This window comes from Rana temporaria, chromosome 13 (genome assembly GCF_905171775.1).
Source record: "Rana temporaria chromosome 13, aRanTem1.1, whole genome shotgun sequence".
NCBI classification, from domain to species: Eukaryota; Metazoa; Chordata; class Amphibia; order Anura; family Ranidae; genus Rana; species Rana temporaria.
In genome coordinates, this window is record NC_053501.1 from 27195145 (window position 1) to 27211245 (window position 16101).

A 16101-nucleotide genomic window follows, 5' to 3' on the forward strand; every position below is an offset into this window, starting at 1 on the left:
AAAAAGTGTCTGCTTCTTGACCTGGCAGGCTGCTACTGTGTATTCATATTTAATTTCCTGTTTATGACTCATCCACGAAATTCACTTCTGGTTGCCTCTGGCTACTTTTTGACTGTTTTGGTTTTAAGCTTGACAACATAAATCTTGACCTCCTGAGCTCATTTTTGCTTCATGATTAAGCACCTTATTTTGGTCCTACCTTAACTATCAGCTGTCACCCTAGGCCTAGGCAATCCAAACTTCAGCACTTTGGTGTCTTTCTGCAGCTTAACTTTCACACTACCAGTGAAGAAGATCAAAAACTGCAAGAGCATGTACCTTTGTGTAGAGATGGGAAGGGCTGGAAAAAAACTGCAAAATTAGTAAAAAAAGAGGGATTTTCCACTTTTTTAAAGCCGTGAAAAATTGGAAAAAATGGAAGTATGGAATATGTTCTTTTACAATGATAAGTAATATATCTATGACATTGTATTCAAACTATGAAACATAAAGACCTTACTGAACGATTTCTGAGGCTTTTTGTAAAGTCCTAAATGATTGCAAGTTCTCTCAGCTAGAGACAAGCTAATACTGGAATACAATTTAAGTAACACTGTACTTTTTAATGCAGTTCTCAAACAAGAGAAATATCCATTTCTTCCAGGAAAAAGCCTCCAGTTTAGTTTGTTTGTGGGCTCCATCTTGTAGCTCCTTCAGTTGAGTGGTTGTTGGGACACAACAGATAACAAGTTCTGTCTTCTCAGGTCTTAATTGACAGGTACGAGGTTAAATTTGGCTGACAAATTTGTTTATCTTTATAATCTTTAAATGATTCCTATTAATATCCTCCACCACCACAGCATAATGTTCCCCATATAGTCTGGCCAGTGAGATGTGTTTCCCTTTCCTCCTCTCAGTAAAATGCAAAATGCATCTATAGTTTTGAAACATTTTCACAGGGCAATTTCTGCTGACAGCAAAGCTGCAATTTGCAAAAATTGGGGGAGATTTACTAAAACCGGTGCACTCAGAATTTGGTGCAGCTGTGCATGGCAGCCAATCAGCTTCTAACTTCAGTTTGTTCAGTTAAGCTTTGAAAATAAAATATGGAATTTTGATCTGAATCTCGTTTCAATGCAAAGCTGCACCAAATTGTGCACTTGCTGGTTTTAGTAAGGCTACTTTCACAATTGGGTGTTGCGCCGTCGGCTAAAGCGCCGCTATTTTTAGTGGCGCTTTACCGTCGTTTTTGCGCCGCTATTCGGTCGCTAGTGGGGCGCTTTTAACCCCTGGACGAAAAAGGGTTAAAACTTCCCGCAAAGCGCCGCTTTGCCGTGGTTCGGCGTTGCTGCCCATTGATTTTAATGGGCAGGGGCGCTTTAGGAGCGGTGTATTCACCGCTCCTACAGAGCCTCAAAGATGAGGCTGGTAGGACATTTTTGAGCATGCTGCCAGCTCACCGCTCCACTGTGAAAGCCCTCGGAGTCAGAGAAGATGTTCTTTCAGGGCGCCTGCAAAGCGCCTCAGTGTGAAAGTAGCCTAAGGCCCCGTACACACCATAGAATCCATCCGCAGATAAATCCCAGCAAATGGGTTTCAGCGGATAGATCCTATGGTGTGTACACGCCAGCGGATCTTTTTCCGCGGATATATCTCCCCTGGGATGGATTCCAGCAGATCGGATATTTGCTGACATGCAGAACATATCCATCTGCTGGAATCCATCCCAACAGATGGATCCGCTGGTCTGTACAGACTCACCGGATCCATCCGTCCGAAGGGATCCCCCGCATGCGTCGTAATAATTTGACGCATGCGTGGAATTCCTTATATGGCAGCGTCGCGCACATCGCCGCGTCATAATCGCGGCGACGGCGCGACACGTCATCGCCAGAGGATTTCAGCGCGGATTTCAATGCGATGGTGTGTACACGCCATCGCATAGAAATCCGCGGAAATCCTCGAAAGGATTTATCCGTGGAAACGGTCCGCTGGACCGTATCCGCGGATAAATCCTCCCGTGTGTATGGGGCCTAAGTCAACCCCATTGTTAGAAGGAATATTCTTTTCCAAATGCTACACGGATGGCAAAGCACATCCTTGCTTGCCAGAGGTGCTCTAAAGACATTATGGGGTTGATTTACTAAAGGCAAATAGACTGTGCACGAGTGCAGTTGTTCCAGAGTTTAGTAAATGAGGTAAAACTTCATTTGGCAAAGAGTACCTGATCACGTGCAAGGAAAATAAAAAATAAAACAGCATTTTTGCTTGCATGTGATTAGATAATGAAAGTCAGTAGAGCATTATATTATAATTTTTACAGTACATGAAGAAAAAAAACACTCAAAAAAAGCTGTTTTGGGAGTGTTTTAGTGTTTAAGTAACATTTAGAAGTATTTAGGAGCGTTTACCTTTTTTTCTGCCAGAAAAATGGTCCAAAAAACTCTACAGATACAATTTTTTTCAGCTCCTAAATGCTGAAGCTTGAAAAATGCATCTAGCATAAAATAGTGTGCATGGACACATAGAAGAAAACTATTAGTTTCTAGGAGCAGAAAAAATGCTCATAATAATAGTGTTCATGGAGCCTTAAAAATACTGAAATAATGAGGAGTTGAGGACCATAACGAAAGTGCAAGTAGCTTTTCCCTCCAGAGTTCTCATTCCAGAAAAACTCTTTGTGCTGCTTCTGGATCATCACAACGTGTTTCTTCACCAGCAGCATCTTCAAGTAAGGAAGTGCTACAAACCACCACCTCACAACATACACAATCCCTTCATTTATAGATGAAATGACACCTGAAAATCAGTAGAAAATTGATCTAGCCCTTTGTGTCGCTTGGCACCCCGACTAGGTGCTTCTTTCTTCCAAAAAGTTCCCCATGCCCTCCAAACCATTTCCGAGCAGACCAAGAGCTAATACCAGCCCCTTTTACTTTAATCATTGTACACAGACAAGATGTGGGGATAGAACCAAAGGAATGACTGTTTATTGAACAGAAAAACAGGCTTTTTATACACTTGAAAAGTAGGTCAGTCACCACAATAAAACCAAATATTAACCCAAAACATCACACAATGGTTTAGATAATGAGGTAGAGCCGACACAAGGCTAATCCCATCATAGATACCTCCAAGGGTTGGCCGGAACAATAGGTTTCTCAATTAACAATGCAAGAGATCTACGCAACAATAAACACATAACAAACAGTGATCTCACCCCACCTCAGACTATCCGGGAACAGTATTCAAGAAGACCCAGGGCTGTCCAAATCTCATTAACCAGCTTTCTTTTCACATACATCTGCTGACTGAGTTTTAAGTTGGCAGAGACCATCATGGCTTTCGTGACTGTTAAATGTAATAATGTCCTTTTGCATTATATAACAGGACATCGTCCTAAATGCTTTCAGCTCCCTCGAATGCCACAGCCCATAGTCATGTATATGGGCCCCCCAGTTCCCAGAGTGTGTGTTTTGGGGAGACATGGACTTGAATCCAAAGTAACATTACTTCAAGGGTCCCCCAGGCACCCACCTCCCAAAGAGTAGTGATCCTTTAAAAGCCAGGGCCCATAGTCAGTAGACAAGAGGCTAGCCTGCAGTCCCTTCCAAAAACCCCTGTCTTGGTTGAGTCTGTCACACACTTGCAAGTGCAATATATGCTTCTAGATCAGCATTGTTTATAACAGAAAAATGCATATTAGCAGAAAGCTTTCACATTATTATGAGAGAAAGGGGGGTGGTTACATGTTTTTCTTTTTTGCTATAATAAATATCCCCCCCAAAAAATGTAAAAAAAAAAAATATTCTCAGTTTAGGCCTCATGTATTCTTCTATATAATTTTGGTAAAAAACGTCGCAATAACCATGTATTGATTTGTTTGCACAAATATTATAGTGTAGTGTCTATAAAATAGGGGATAGGATTATGGCATTTTTATTATACACTAGCTGAATACCCGGCGTTGCCCGGTCTTCCTATCTTAACCTTTTGGGGAGGAAAATCATAGTAATATAAATATATCCATCTTTTATATAAGGGTGTAGGTAAGGGTTAATTTAACTGTCATATATTTTTATTTGGCATATAAGTAATATGTGTACCAGGTATTATTGAAATATCTCCAGGCGTACAGAAGTTATGTGGGAACATACATTTCCCATTGATTTGCATGGGACTTTAAACAAAAACCCTGACCCTCACAAATGGGGGTAGTTAAGGGATAAATTAACTATCCTATAGTTTAAGTGGACATATAAGTAACATGTGACCAAGTGTTATCGAAATATGTACAGCCGTTTGGAAGTTATGAAGTAACATGTATTTCCCATAGAGTTGAATGGGACTTTAAAGGAAAACCCCGACCATGGCAAATGGGGGTGGGTAAGGGTTAAAGCACCTATCCTATGTTTGTTGCTGACATATAAGTAACATGTGTGCCAAGGTTAATGTTAATATCTTTAGCCGTTTGGACGTGATGCTGGAACATGAAGTAACATGTATTTCCCATAGAGTTGAATGGGACTTTAAAGAAAAACCCCGACCATGGCAAATGGGGGTGGGTAAGGGTTAAACCACCTATCCTATGTTTGTTGCTGACATATAAGTAACATGTGTGCCAAGTTTCATGTTAATATCTTTAGCCGTTTGGACGTGATGCTGGAACATACATACACACACACGTTGAGTTTTATATATATAGATTTTTTTAGGAATGGCGGTGATCAGTGATTTTTAGTGGAACTGCAACATTGTGGTGGAAGGATTGAATACTTTTGATACTTTTTTGGGACCAGTGACGTTTATACAGCGATCAGAGCTAAAAAATAGCCACTGATTACTGCATAAATGTCATTGGCAGGGAAGGGGTTAACACTAAGGGGTGATCAAGGGGTTAAATGTGTGTCCTAACGCCTATGGCCACATCACCTTGAAAGCGCCTGATCTCATCTGATCTCGGAGGCTAAGCAGGGTTGGGCCTGGTTAGTGCCTGGATGGGAGAACGCCTGGGAATACCAGGTGCTGTAGGTATGAAAAAAATATAAAATGTGTGTCCTCGGGAGTGTTTCTAACTGTGGGGGGGGGGGTGGGACTGCCTGGAGGATGAGATTGATAACCAGTATGAACAGCAGATCTGTCTCCTCTCCCCTGACAGAACGGAGATCTGTCTATTTACATTGTCTCTCTCAGGAACGATCACAGATGCCCGTCAGACATCGCGGCCACCGGGCACGCGCATCGGCTCCGTCGTCCCCTAGTGCTCTTAAAGCAGCCAATATACAGCTACGACCATTTGCCCAGGGGACGTAAAGGCACAATCTAACTAATTCTATACCTACTCCTACCTCCATTCTAAGCCTAATCTATCTGACCTTGTAAAGAAAAGATCTCTATACTTACCTATCCTGAATTTTCTCCGGTTCAGTCTCCAGCACCTTCAGTGTGCAGGAGAAAGTGGACAAGGCTAGGAAATGGCGTCGCCCATAGACTTACTATGTCGCTCCCATTGTTGGTGGGAGTAGGTTTAGAGTTGGGCTGGCCAAAGATTATACAATTTTCTTATTCAATTTCTTTTAGATTTACCTTCAACTATGTAGTGCCCGATTGCATTCAAATTGAGTGTTTAGGTTTTAATCGTACAAGAAAATTGTATAATGTATGTCCAGCCTTACTTAGGTTTTGCCTTTACTGCCACTTTAAGGCCTCATGCCCACTGGACGTTTTTTATAATTTGTGTTTTTTTTTTTAGCCTTTTTTAGCACAACTATACTCCCAAAAAAGCTTGTGTCTTAAATAGCCCATCAACGCTAAACAGCCACGTCTTTTTTTTGCATTTTTAAGCCCACTAGTTCTGGGGGGGGTTTCCAGACAGAAAACGTACCTGCCAAAACAAAATGATAAACGTTGATAAAAGCGTATGTGTGCATGGACATATAGGATAACATGCTGGGGAGTTTACTGGCTGCAGAAAAATATGCCTGAAGCCAAAAACAGCAGGTGTGAGAACGTCCAGTGTGCATGAGGTCTAAGGATTTCGACATACATTTTATTGTAACAAGTATTATAATATCACATGATTTGGAGAAATTCCGTCTTCCCCATTTATATGGATTTTATAGGGAAATCCTCGTTGTAGGATAGTTAATGGACAATTTCTACACAAATAAGGAAGATAAGGCACAGTAAAGTAAAAAGCCCTTCATTATTCCCGTGTGCACCCATACTAATTGCATATTAATATGGTGGTGAGATTTTGAGGATTAGAGCTTAATTAGTATGGTGATTAGTTTAATTGGCACACGAGGTGGAGTTTAACCTCAACCCCAAAATCTTCATTATTATCATAAAATACAGCATACTATTTTTCCATCAAAGGCCACTATAGCTATGGTGATGGGGATCCTTGATGTTTAAGGATAGGACTGTGCCATGTCCTCCACGGATTTGTTTACTGGGTATATTATATGAGAACAATGGCCAAAATATACTAAAATATTGTGAGGGAAACACTGTTTCTGGGCTGCAGGGCTATCGCACTTAAATGGAATCAATTTGCTCCTCTATCTACCCGTCAATGGATTCAGATGGTGAATCAGATAGTACCTTATGAAAAACGGATTTTTGAGTACAAGGTTGCCCTAATAAATAAGACAAGGTGTGGGATGCCTGGTGTTCCTCCACTCTCACCACTACTAATATATGAGGTGTTTATAGAATATACTTAACCTACATGTTAAAGAGGAGTTCTGCCCTCCCCACAAAAAAAAAGTAAGCAGCTGCAAATACTGTAGCTGATGACTTTTAATATTAGGACACTTACCTGTCCAGGGATCCTGCAATGTCGGCACCCTAACCAATTTTCTGATCGTCTCTCGGGTGCTGCTGCCGCCATTAGTGGTAAAGGAAACCGGCAGTGAATGGCCTGATGAAGCATACATAGGAGTATGCGAAATGCATTGATGTAACCAATGCAACAGAATGCCAAGCTTCACTATGCGTTCCATCAGACCGGCGTTGTTTGACACATGGCCTAGCCTACCATAACTGTTGCATGCTGCATGCCGTCACCAGGCGGGACTGTACACATCACACAGTGTCAACTACGAGGCAGCTGGTAATCAGCCAGACCTCTCTGAAGAAATCCCAGTCTTTGAATCAACACTACTGCCAGTCGTGAAATCATAGGAGGACTTGTTGGATAAAAGACACCAGCACCGCGGAGTGGCAAGAGTCTCTGGGATGTTGGTTTGTTTCCTCCCCTATCCATCGTCCACCAGGGCGGCATATGCAGTATAAACTGACACAGAGTAAACTTTGCTGTCAACATGACGTCTGTGCTGGGTCTCTCCATATGAGAAAGTGGTTCACACTTGAAGCTGTTTATGTCACAATCCATCTCCCTGGAGCTAGTTTCAGTCTAACTATCCACCGGTTCCCAACTGGCATGGAGTCATTTAGATGTGCTGCCACTTTCAGCCTGTCACAAGGAATGGCTATTGAATGACGTTCACATCCTCAGTATATGTTCCAATACTCTTGGAATTTTTTGTAATACCTGATACAGGACTATGAGTATCATATGCATGGGATTTGGGGATTGAATTCACAATATCACCACGACTTGGCTTGACACACATCTCTGGATAAATTTCATACTCCGTGTTTATCTACACATCAACCCCCTAGGGGGTATACCTGTGACTTTCTGGAGAAACTAATTAGGTTTCTTGCTAGGTTTCACGCTAGGCTTCAGCATATGAACCGCATAATACACTGTGATTTTCTTCCTACGATGAGGAAGAAGTCGTGATTCCACAGGACTGTCAAAGGCAACAGAGGTGTCAGTAATGTCAGTAGCTTACAACCAGCCCTGCCAAGGGCAAGTATTGCTTGTCACCCAATGACCCCCTACCTAGACCTTTAATGCCTTGTATACACGATCGGAATTTCCGATGAAAAAAGTCAGACAGAATTTTTTCATCGGATATTCCGACCGTGTGTGGGTCCCATCAGACTTTTTTCCGTCGGAGTTTAGAAATAGAACATGTTTTATTTTTTTTCAATTGAAAAAATCCTATCGGAAATTCCAATCGTCTGTGTGGAACTCCGACGGAGAAAAAAAACATGCATGCTTAGAATCAAGTTGATGCATGCTCGGAAGCATTGAACTTAGTTTTTCTCAGCTTGTCGTAGTGTTTTACGTCACCACGTTTTGGACGGTCGGAATTTGGTCTGACAGTGTGTATGCAAGATAGCTTGAGTGCAATTCGTGTGTACAGGGCATAAGGCTTAGATACTAGGAATGTTACATGGTGTTACATAGGTTAATTGTGATATGCCTGCATTTATGAGTGGTGTCCTGTTGTGCTTAGTATTATTGACAATGTTGTCCTTCTTAACCTTTTTAATTGGTGTCTGGAAGGGTGGGCCATTTTTAAAAAAAAATATTGGTAATTTTGTACAATAAATTCTACACTATCAAATTTAATTATGTTGTTGGTTCTCCATTTGCAACTCTTGCCCTGTGGGGTTGGCCTTCGTGGTTCCCTCTTTCCCCTTTTTGTTCTAGCACCTGGTTTTATGTAAAGCCTATAGTTGTGGAGGTACCCCGTCCATTGAGAGAAATTGATTAAATTAAGATAGTAATTACATATTTGTATGAGATCCATCTTTTATCCATTGTCTATAAAACGGCAGTGAAAGCGATTCCTTACTGTGCATGCACAAAGCCAGCTGCGCTTTCTACATAGCCCGGCCGTGGAGGAAAGAGAAACGGGCAGAACTTCTGAAAAATCTCTCTGCGTCAGGTCTCCCAGGAGTGGGGATGGGTACCTGTCAAAAACAGATACCCGCCCCCCCCGAAAAGGTGCCAAATGTGACACCGGAGGGGGAGGGAGAAAACAAGGGGAGCTTCCCCTTTTGGGTGGGGCTCCGCTTTAACGTGTGAATGTACCTGTGTACTGCATAGAATTATTATGTCTCTGATCTCACTTTCCTCAGTCAGGTAATTTGTCACTGTTTTTCTTCACCAGCACTGGTTGTCTAGTCTTTACATGTGCAATTTTGGATGTATTTGTGTACCGAATTTTGCACATCCTGGGCCAAATTCTCAAAAGAGATACGCAGACTTAACTCCATTTTTCTAATTTTACACGGCGCGTATATTTGCGCGCGATCGTCAAAATGACTTAAGCAAAGATTTCCGTATTTTCAGCCGTACTTAAAGTAGTTACACCTGCGCATTCCCGGGCGCTAATTACGCTAGGCTCGCCGCTGTTTTTGATAGGCAAAGATGCAAATGAGGGAGTTAGGGCGATTCTCAGAATTAAGTGTGTGTGCCGTATTTTCCGCCCTGTGCGCACCTGTTAGTTTTTCTGACTAAATTTCCACATTATAAAACCAGCCCTAATTTTACACATGCTGTGGAAGGGTTTGCAGAAGGGAGTTACAGCTCTAGTTGTGAAGTTTGTTGTTGAAAAATGCCAGGACCAGCAATGATTTTGACGGCACTTGCTGCCTTACAGGCACAAAGGAGGAGGAGGGCACAGAGGAGGAGGATGAGGGCACAGGCGCGTGTTTATCGGCCACGCCGTGATATTTGGCAAATGCCAGTTTATGAGGTCATTGGCAACTACCGATTTGATAGGGAGGCCATCCTGGAGATTACCCAACTCCTTCATGAGGATCTAATCGCCCCAACCCTACGTTCCCATGCCCTGACACCTCTTGAAAAAGTTATGGCAACACTGCATTTTCTAGCGAGTGGCTCCTTCCAGCGAGCATCTGGAGGTGTGGCTGGGATGGTGCAGTCAACCATGAGTAAATGCCTACATCAGGTGGTCCCTGCCATACTGCGGCGCATGAGCCATCAGTTTGTCATGCCCACCCAGGAGGACCAGCGTGTGCAAGCAATGACAGACTTTTACAATATTGCTGGCTTTCCTAAGATCATCGGGGCGATTGACTGCACCCATGTGGCACTCCAGCCCCCCCATGATACTGAACACCTGTTCAGAAACAGGAAAGGCTGGCATTCAATCAATGTCCAGATGATCGTCGATGCACATGGCCTCATCTGGCACGTTTGTGCCAAGTTTCCCGGCTCGTGCCATGATAGTTTCATACTAAGGCAGACCAAGATCTACAGAGACTTGGAGATGAACGTGTATGGAGACAGCTGGCTGATTGGTGAGTGACATTGGTGTCAGGTATGCCCCCCCCATGATGGAGACATCACAAGGGGCACATGCATGACTAATATTCTCCTGTCTTTTCCCTTACAGGTGACTCAGGATATGCATTGGGACCCCACCTGATGACCCCCTTTCGGAACCCCCAAACACCCGGAGAACGAAAATACAATGAGGTGCACGTCCAGACCCGGGCTATAGTTGAGCGGACTTTTGGCATGCTAAAGTCACGATTCAGATGCCTGGACAAGACTGGGGGTACACTATTGTATTCCCCAGACTTTGTCTGCAAAATTATTGGTGCATGTTGCATACTGCACAATTTTGCATTAAGAAGGGGCATGCATGTGGAGATATCTCCTGACCTAACCCCCCACCCAGGCAACCCCCCCCCCCCCCCAAACCCCTCTACCCGGTCTGCTGAGGGCCAGGCAATCAGGAGACAACTGTCTGAAGGCATCTTTGCCCAGTAAATGCATCCTAATACAATTTTTGTTTTTGATTTGCCAAGACCAAATCACAGAGATTATGTGACCTTTAAATCTTTATTTTGCTAAATAAATGCACATTACTTATATGCCAAACAGAATGTTTATTTTGATTTACAAAACGCACATTAATTATCTCACAATGAGAATGCATGAATGCACGTCACTGTGGTCCCTAGCACAGACACATCACATGCACATAGAATTGGATTAGATCCAAGTACCCCCCCCCCCCTTTGGTACTTGGGAGCAGTAACGCCCCGCCACGGCTCCAATTATGTCACTGTGCATTCATACACCATTCAGGAACCTAGGATGACTTCTCCCTGGTCCTGGGGATCCCTACTCCACCAAAACTGAGGGTGACACCCTTATGTTTTCAGGAATGCCATCCCCCCACATTCACACATCATTCACACACATATACCAAATCATAAGTACAGTGTAAAAAAAAAATAAAAAAAAAAGTACCCCTGCAAATTAGGGATGTTGCCGAGTGCTCCTTCTGGGCTGCCCACGGGCACGGGCACGGTCACGGGGACGGGCACGGGGACGGCCACGGGGACGGCCACGGCCAACTGGGGGATCTTCACGGGGGGGGGGTCTGTGCAGGGGAGGGAGTATTTTCAGGGGGGGGACTGTGCAGGGGAGGGAGTATTTTCAGGGGGGGGGGACTGTGCAGGGGAGGGAGTATTTTGAGGGCGGGGGGACTGTACAGGGGAGGAAGCAGCCTCCCCTGGTGTCTGTCCTCCTGCTGGCCTTCCCTCCAAGGCAACGGCTATCCTTGTCAGACAGGAAGTTATGGCAGCCGTATTGGCCTGCACAGCCCGGGTATTGGCCTGCACAGCCTGGGTGAGGGCAGTCACCTCCTGGGCCACACCTGTTGTGGCGTTCCTCAGGTCCCACAAACAGGTGATGACCCCCACGGAGTTGGTGGCCACGTCACCCAGTGACTCCCTCATTGCACCCAGGCTGCGCTCCACCTTGCTGATAGTTTTTTGTATTGCAGACAGACTGCGGGTCTGCCGGACATTGTCCCTCAACAGACTGACCGGCAGACGCACCAACCCCCCCCTGTTTTCAGGGGTCGGCATCCTACTTGCCCCTGAGGCTTGTGGCCTTGGAGGAGGAGTTGGAGTGAGCCATGGGTGCTGCTGCATGTTGGAGGAGGGTTGGAAGGGGCGACCCATGATGGTGGCCTGACTTCTGGGCGCCTGTGGGGTTCCCTCAGGGGATGATTCAAAAGTCATATCTTGGCCCATCATTATTTCCTGCCCAATCAGAATATTGTCATCTTCCTCCCCCTCATCCTCCTCCCACTCAACATCCAAATTAGGGGAGTTGTGGGCACTCCCCTCCCATGGCGAATCCTGCCCTTCTTGGGACTCTGCATGAGCCTGTCTTGGGGGTGGTGCAGCAGCCTGCCCTGATGGGCCTGCAACCTCCTGACCTGATGGGGCTGCCACCTCCTGGGCTGATGGGCCTGCAACCTCCTGACCTGATGGGGCTGCCACCTCCTGGGCTGATGGGCCTGCCACCTCCTGGGCTGATGGGGCTGCCACCTCCTGGGCTGATGGGGCTGCCACCTCCTGGGCTGATGGGGCTGCCACCTCCTGGGCTGATGGGGCTGCCACCTCCTGGCCATCTGGGGAGGACACAAAACAATCACAGGTTGTTGGATCCATACACTTGGCACATCTTCCCTTCCCCCACCCACACATGCTAATCACCAGATAGAAATTCCAAAAAATTACCTGTCCTCATAAGAGGATCATTGTCAAAGCCAGGCAGGCCCACCACCTGCTGTGGGTGGAAACACTGGGCCACTGCCCATTCCTCCTCACTCATCCTGACTGGGCAGGGTCCCCCTCCTCCAGTGCCCCTGGTATGGGCATGCAGCGTTGCCAGCTTGTTCCGGGACACGCTCCTCAAGTCATTTATTTTTTTTTGAACTCCAGCGATGGTCCTGGTCTCCCCCCCCCCCGCCGCATTGATCCGATCGGTGATCTTTTGAAGGATCTCCTTCCTCCTGGCCGGGGTGGTGGTGTGGCTCTCAGGGCCATGGAGAAATCGCCCAAATTTAATGACGCCCTGAGCAAGTATATGCTTCTCTGCCGGTGAAAAATTTAGCTTCCTGCGCTTGGGAGCCATGACAGACAACACCCAGCAACAGGGAACTCAGCCAACAAACAAACAACAATACACACACACACCAAAGAAAATACAAACAAGCCAAAATAAAAAATAGACAGACAGCTACTATTAATTCGAAAACAAACAGGCAAAAAAGGAAAACAAAAAATATAAACAAAACCCAAAAAATACTATTAGGAAAAACAAACAGGCAAACAATCAAAACAAAAAACAAATTAGCAAAAACAAACACCAACTATACCCTCCAACTCCACAAACACTTTTCTCACAAAACAATCTTACCAACAAACACTGACAAACGTTCAAAGCAGAAGCAACTTGCTTTAGGAAGGGAACACAGGGAAATACTTTTGCAATTGAAGTGTGTTTGACTGGGGCTATTTAGACACAGGGCGATCTTCAAACTAAGTACGCTTGGCCTTTTACCTATCTCACTGATTGCGCTGACCAAAGTTCTGCACATGCGCATTGAGGTCCAGATTCGTGCGCGCATGCGCAGTACGGCCGGCACTTCATTTGCATGGGGTCACGGCTCATTACAATGAAGCACGCCCACTTCATTCCCACTTGCCATAACCACGCCTTAGGCATTGAAACTTAAGTTAAGGATGGCGCAGTTTTGTGCGCAAATGCACTGAGAATACGGTAGTTACGACACCAACTTAGGGCGCCGTAACTTAAATGACATAAGTTAGATAATCCTAAATTTACACATGGTTTTGAGAATTTGGCCCCCTATGCTTATGTTGAGCATACAGGACCCCTGCTGGGAGTGGCATTGGCATCCACTGTGAACGGAGCCTAAAAGAGGTTGCAAAGAGCAGACACTTGAACCTGAGGCTCCTGCACCCACCACGCAAGCTCTCAACCTCCCTCTCTGATCTTTGTTTAGTTTATGGTCACATTTTTATTGGCTGTGTTTTTAATGTTGGCAGCTGTTTGGTGCTTTCTAAGTTGTGCCAGATCTTGGGTTTGGCTATTCAGACTAACTATTTGGAAATAGATGGGAATGGGGTATCAGATTATGTTATGCAGTTGGTTGCTCACAGTCTATCTGTGACTGGCACAAGGAGTTTTGATTATTTGCAAGAAGATGAACTGTAAGGGCATCTCAGTCTTAGTCCATAGGGTTCATTATTTTATTTATTTATCTTTAGGTACTTATATAGCGCCATCATTTTATGCAGCACTTTACATATACATTGTATATTCACATCTGCCCTCAAGGAGCTTGCAATCTTAGGTCCCTAACTCACGTTCATACATACACATACTAGGGCCAATTTAGACACGATCCAATTAACCTACCAGCATGTAGGAAACTGGAGTACTCAGAGGAAACACACAGACACAGGGAGAACATGCAGACTCCAGGCAGGTAGTGTCATGGTTGGGATTTGATCCAGTGACCCTTTTGCTGCTAGGCAAGTGTGCTAACCACTAAACCACTGTGCCAATACTTTTGGTAATATCATATATATATATATATATATATATATATATATATATATATATATATATATATATATATATATATATATATATATATATATATATATATATATATATATATATATATATATATATATATATATATATATATATATATATATGTGTGTTTGTGGTTTTTTTTCTTATTCTGGTCTGCACAGGAAAATGGTTTTGTCCTTTGCCTATGATGGTAAGGTAACATGCTCACTGGCACCTCATTTTACAATGGCTGTAAATACATGTTCCTGGTATACCTCCACAAGTAACTACCATCATTTCTAAGGATATTTTAGGATCCCTATATATGTTTTATGTCTTTATAAACACAACCAATGCCTACTATGGCTTAGATACACCATAAATCAATACATTTGATGCAGTAGCCATATTCGTTCTGCAAACAAGAAAAGACCCTATTCAACATTAAAAAAATAAAATTAACTATGTTTATGTTCAGTGGACCCTAAGGACATCAATGATGTTTCCAAAAATGTGTAATGCCGTCTATGAAAATGTAAGTGTTTATGGTAAGAGATTTAATGTAAATTTGAAAAGTGCTTGCCTATTAGACCATCAAGAAGAAAATTAATTTTGCTGTCCTTCTGTGCGCTATTTGTTAGCCAGTTTTTGTGCTTAAACCCTCCTGTCTTTGAATCATTTTTATTGGTACATTTATTGCCTCTGAAAAACACTTGTCGCTGTAAAGCCTTTTAAAATTATAGCTCAGTAGTGCGTGCAGAGTTTACTTACGCGTTTTACAAAAGACAAAAATACTACAAAATAGAAGTTACCTGACGTAAAAGGACTTAGAGATCAACCCCAGGCATAGTGTAAAATCAATAGGTAAAATGCTAATTCTGTCCAGGAAGAAAATCACTATAAAAGAGAATGTGTAGTGGTTTTGTACATGCTGTATTTCTTTATTTGTTATGAAAAAATAAAATTTAAAGCCAGGTAAATATGACATATTGCATACTAGTTTTTTCATTTTGTTTTTGAGTGGGCAGATGGAGCTGAATGCTCCTTATCACATTTGTATCCTTATCTATTTACAGTCAGTTAAAAATGTCCTGTTAGTCTGAGGTTTTCATAAATCGGAAGTTCAAGTCAGGAAAACATAACCACAAGGCAGCCAAACACTGCTGAACTGTATCATTAGCTAATCCATAGTACTCTGAGAATCCTTTACCATGTAATAAAGGAGATCTATAGTCACAGCATAGACCTTTAATTGTGTAAGATATTTTGGCAATAAATAATGAGCTTTCTTGAAAAATATCCTGTCATGTTTTTGTTCTGCCTGTCTGGTGGTCGTCTCTTTCCACACCTTCCTGGATTCCCTGCATGCTTTGCAGTTTTTTCTCTGCTGTTTACTTTCCATAAGAAGAGGGAAAGGGAAGATAACTCTTGGTGTAGTACAGTTTTAATTATAAATAAATAAAATACATTAAAATGTTTTACTCACAAAAGGTATCAGCAGTACAAGTGTGAGACCGGAGAAGGCTCTGTACAGAAGTGTCCTGCCCGTGGAGCTACGGCACCCTGGCATGGACTGACAGGGCACATGATGACGTCATTTATGATGAAACACGTAGGGCAGAGATCGGACATACAACGCACAAGGATACTGCGCATGAGCTGCCCCATTGCGGTCCATCTTGGAATCTGGCAGTTGGATGTTTTATCTCCAGGTATATGCAGAGCCCAGTACTAGCGTGTTTTATGTAAGTGTTTTGTAAGTGCAATATTTTTTAATAAATACCTATTTGATATACAGGCCTTCACTATGGTCAGCT

General features: G+C 43.5%; 1 pseudogene; it reads left to right on the forward strand.

The window, feature by feature from the left end:
• The first annotated feature begins 4894 nt into the window (after positions 1 to 4894).
• LOC120921240 lies at positions 4895 to 5013 on the forward strand (annotated as a pseudogene).
• The last annotated feature ends 11088 nt before the right edge of the window (positions 5014 to 16101 follow it).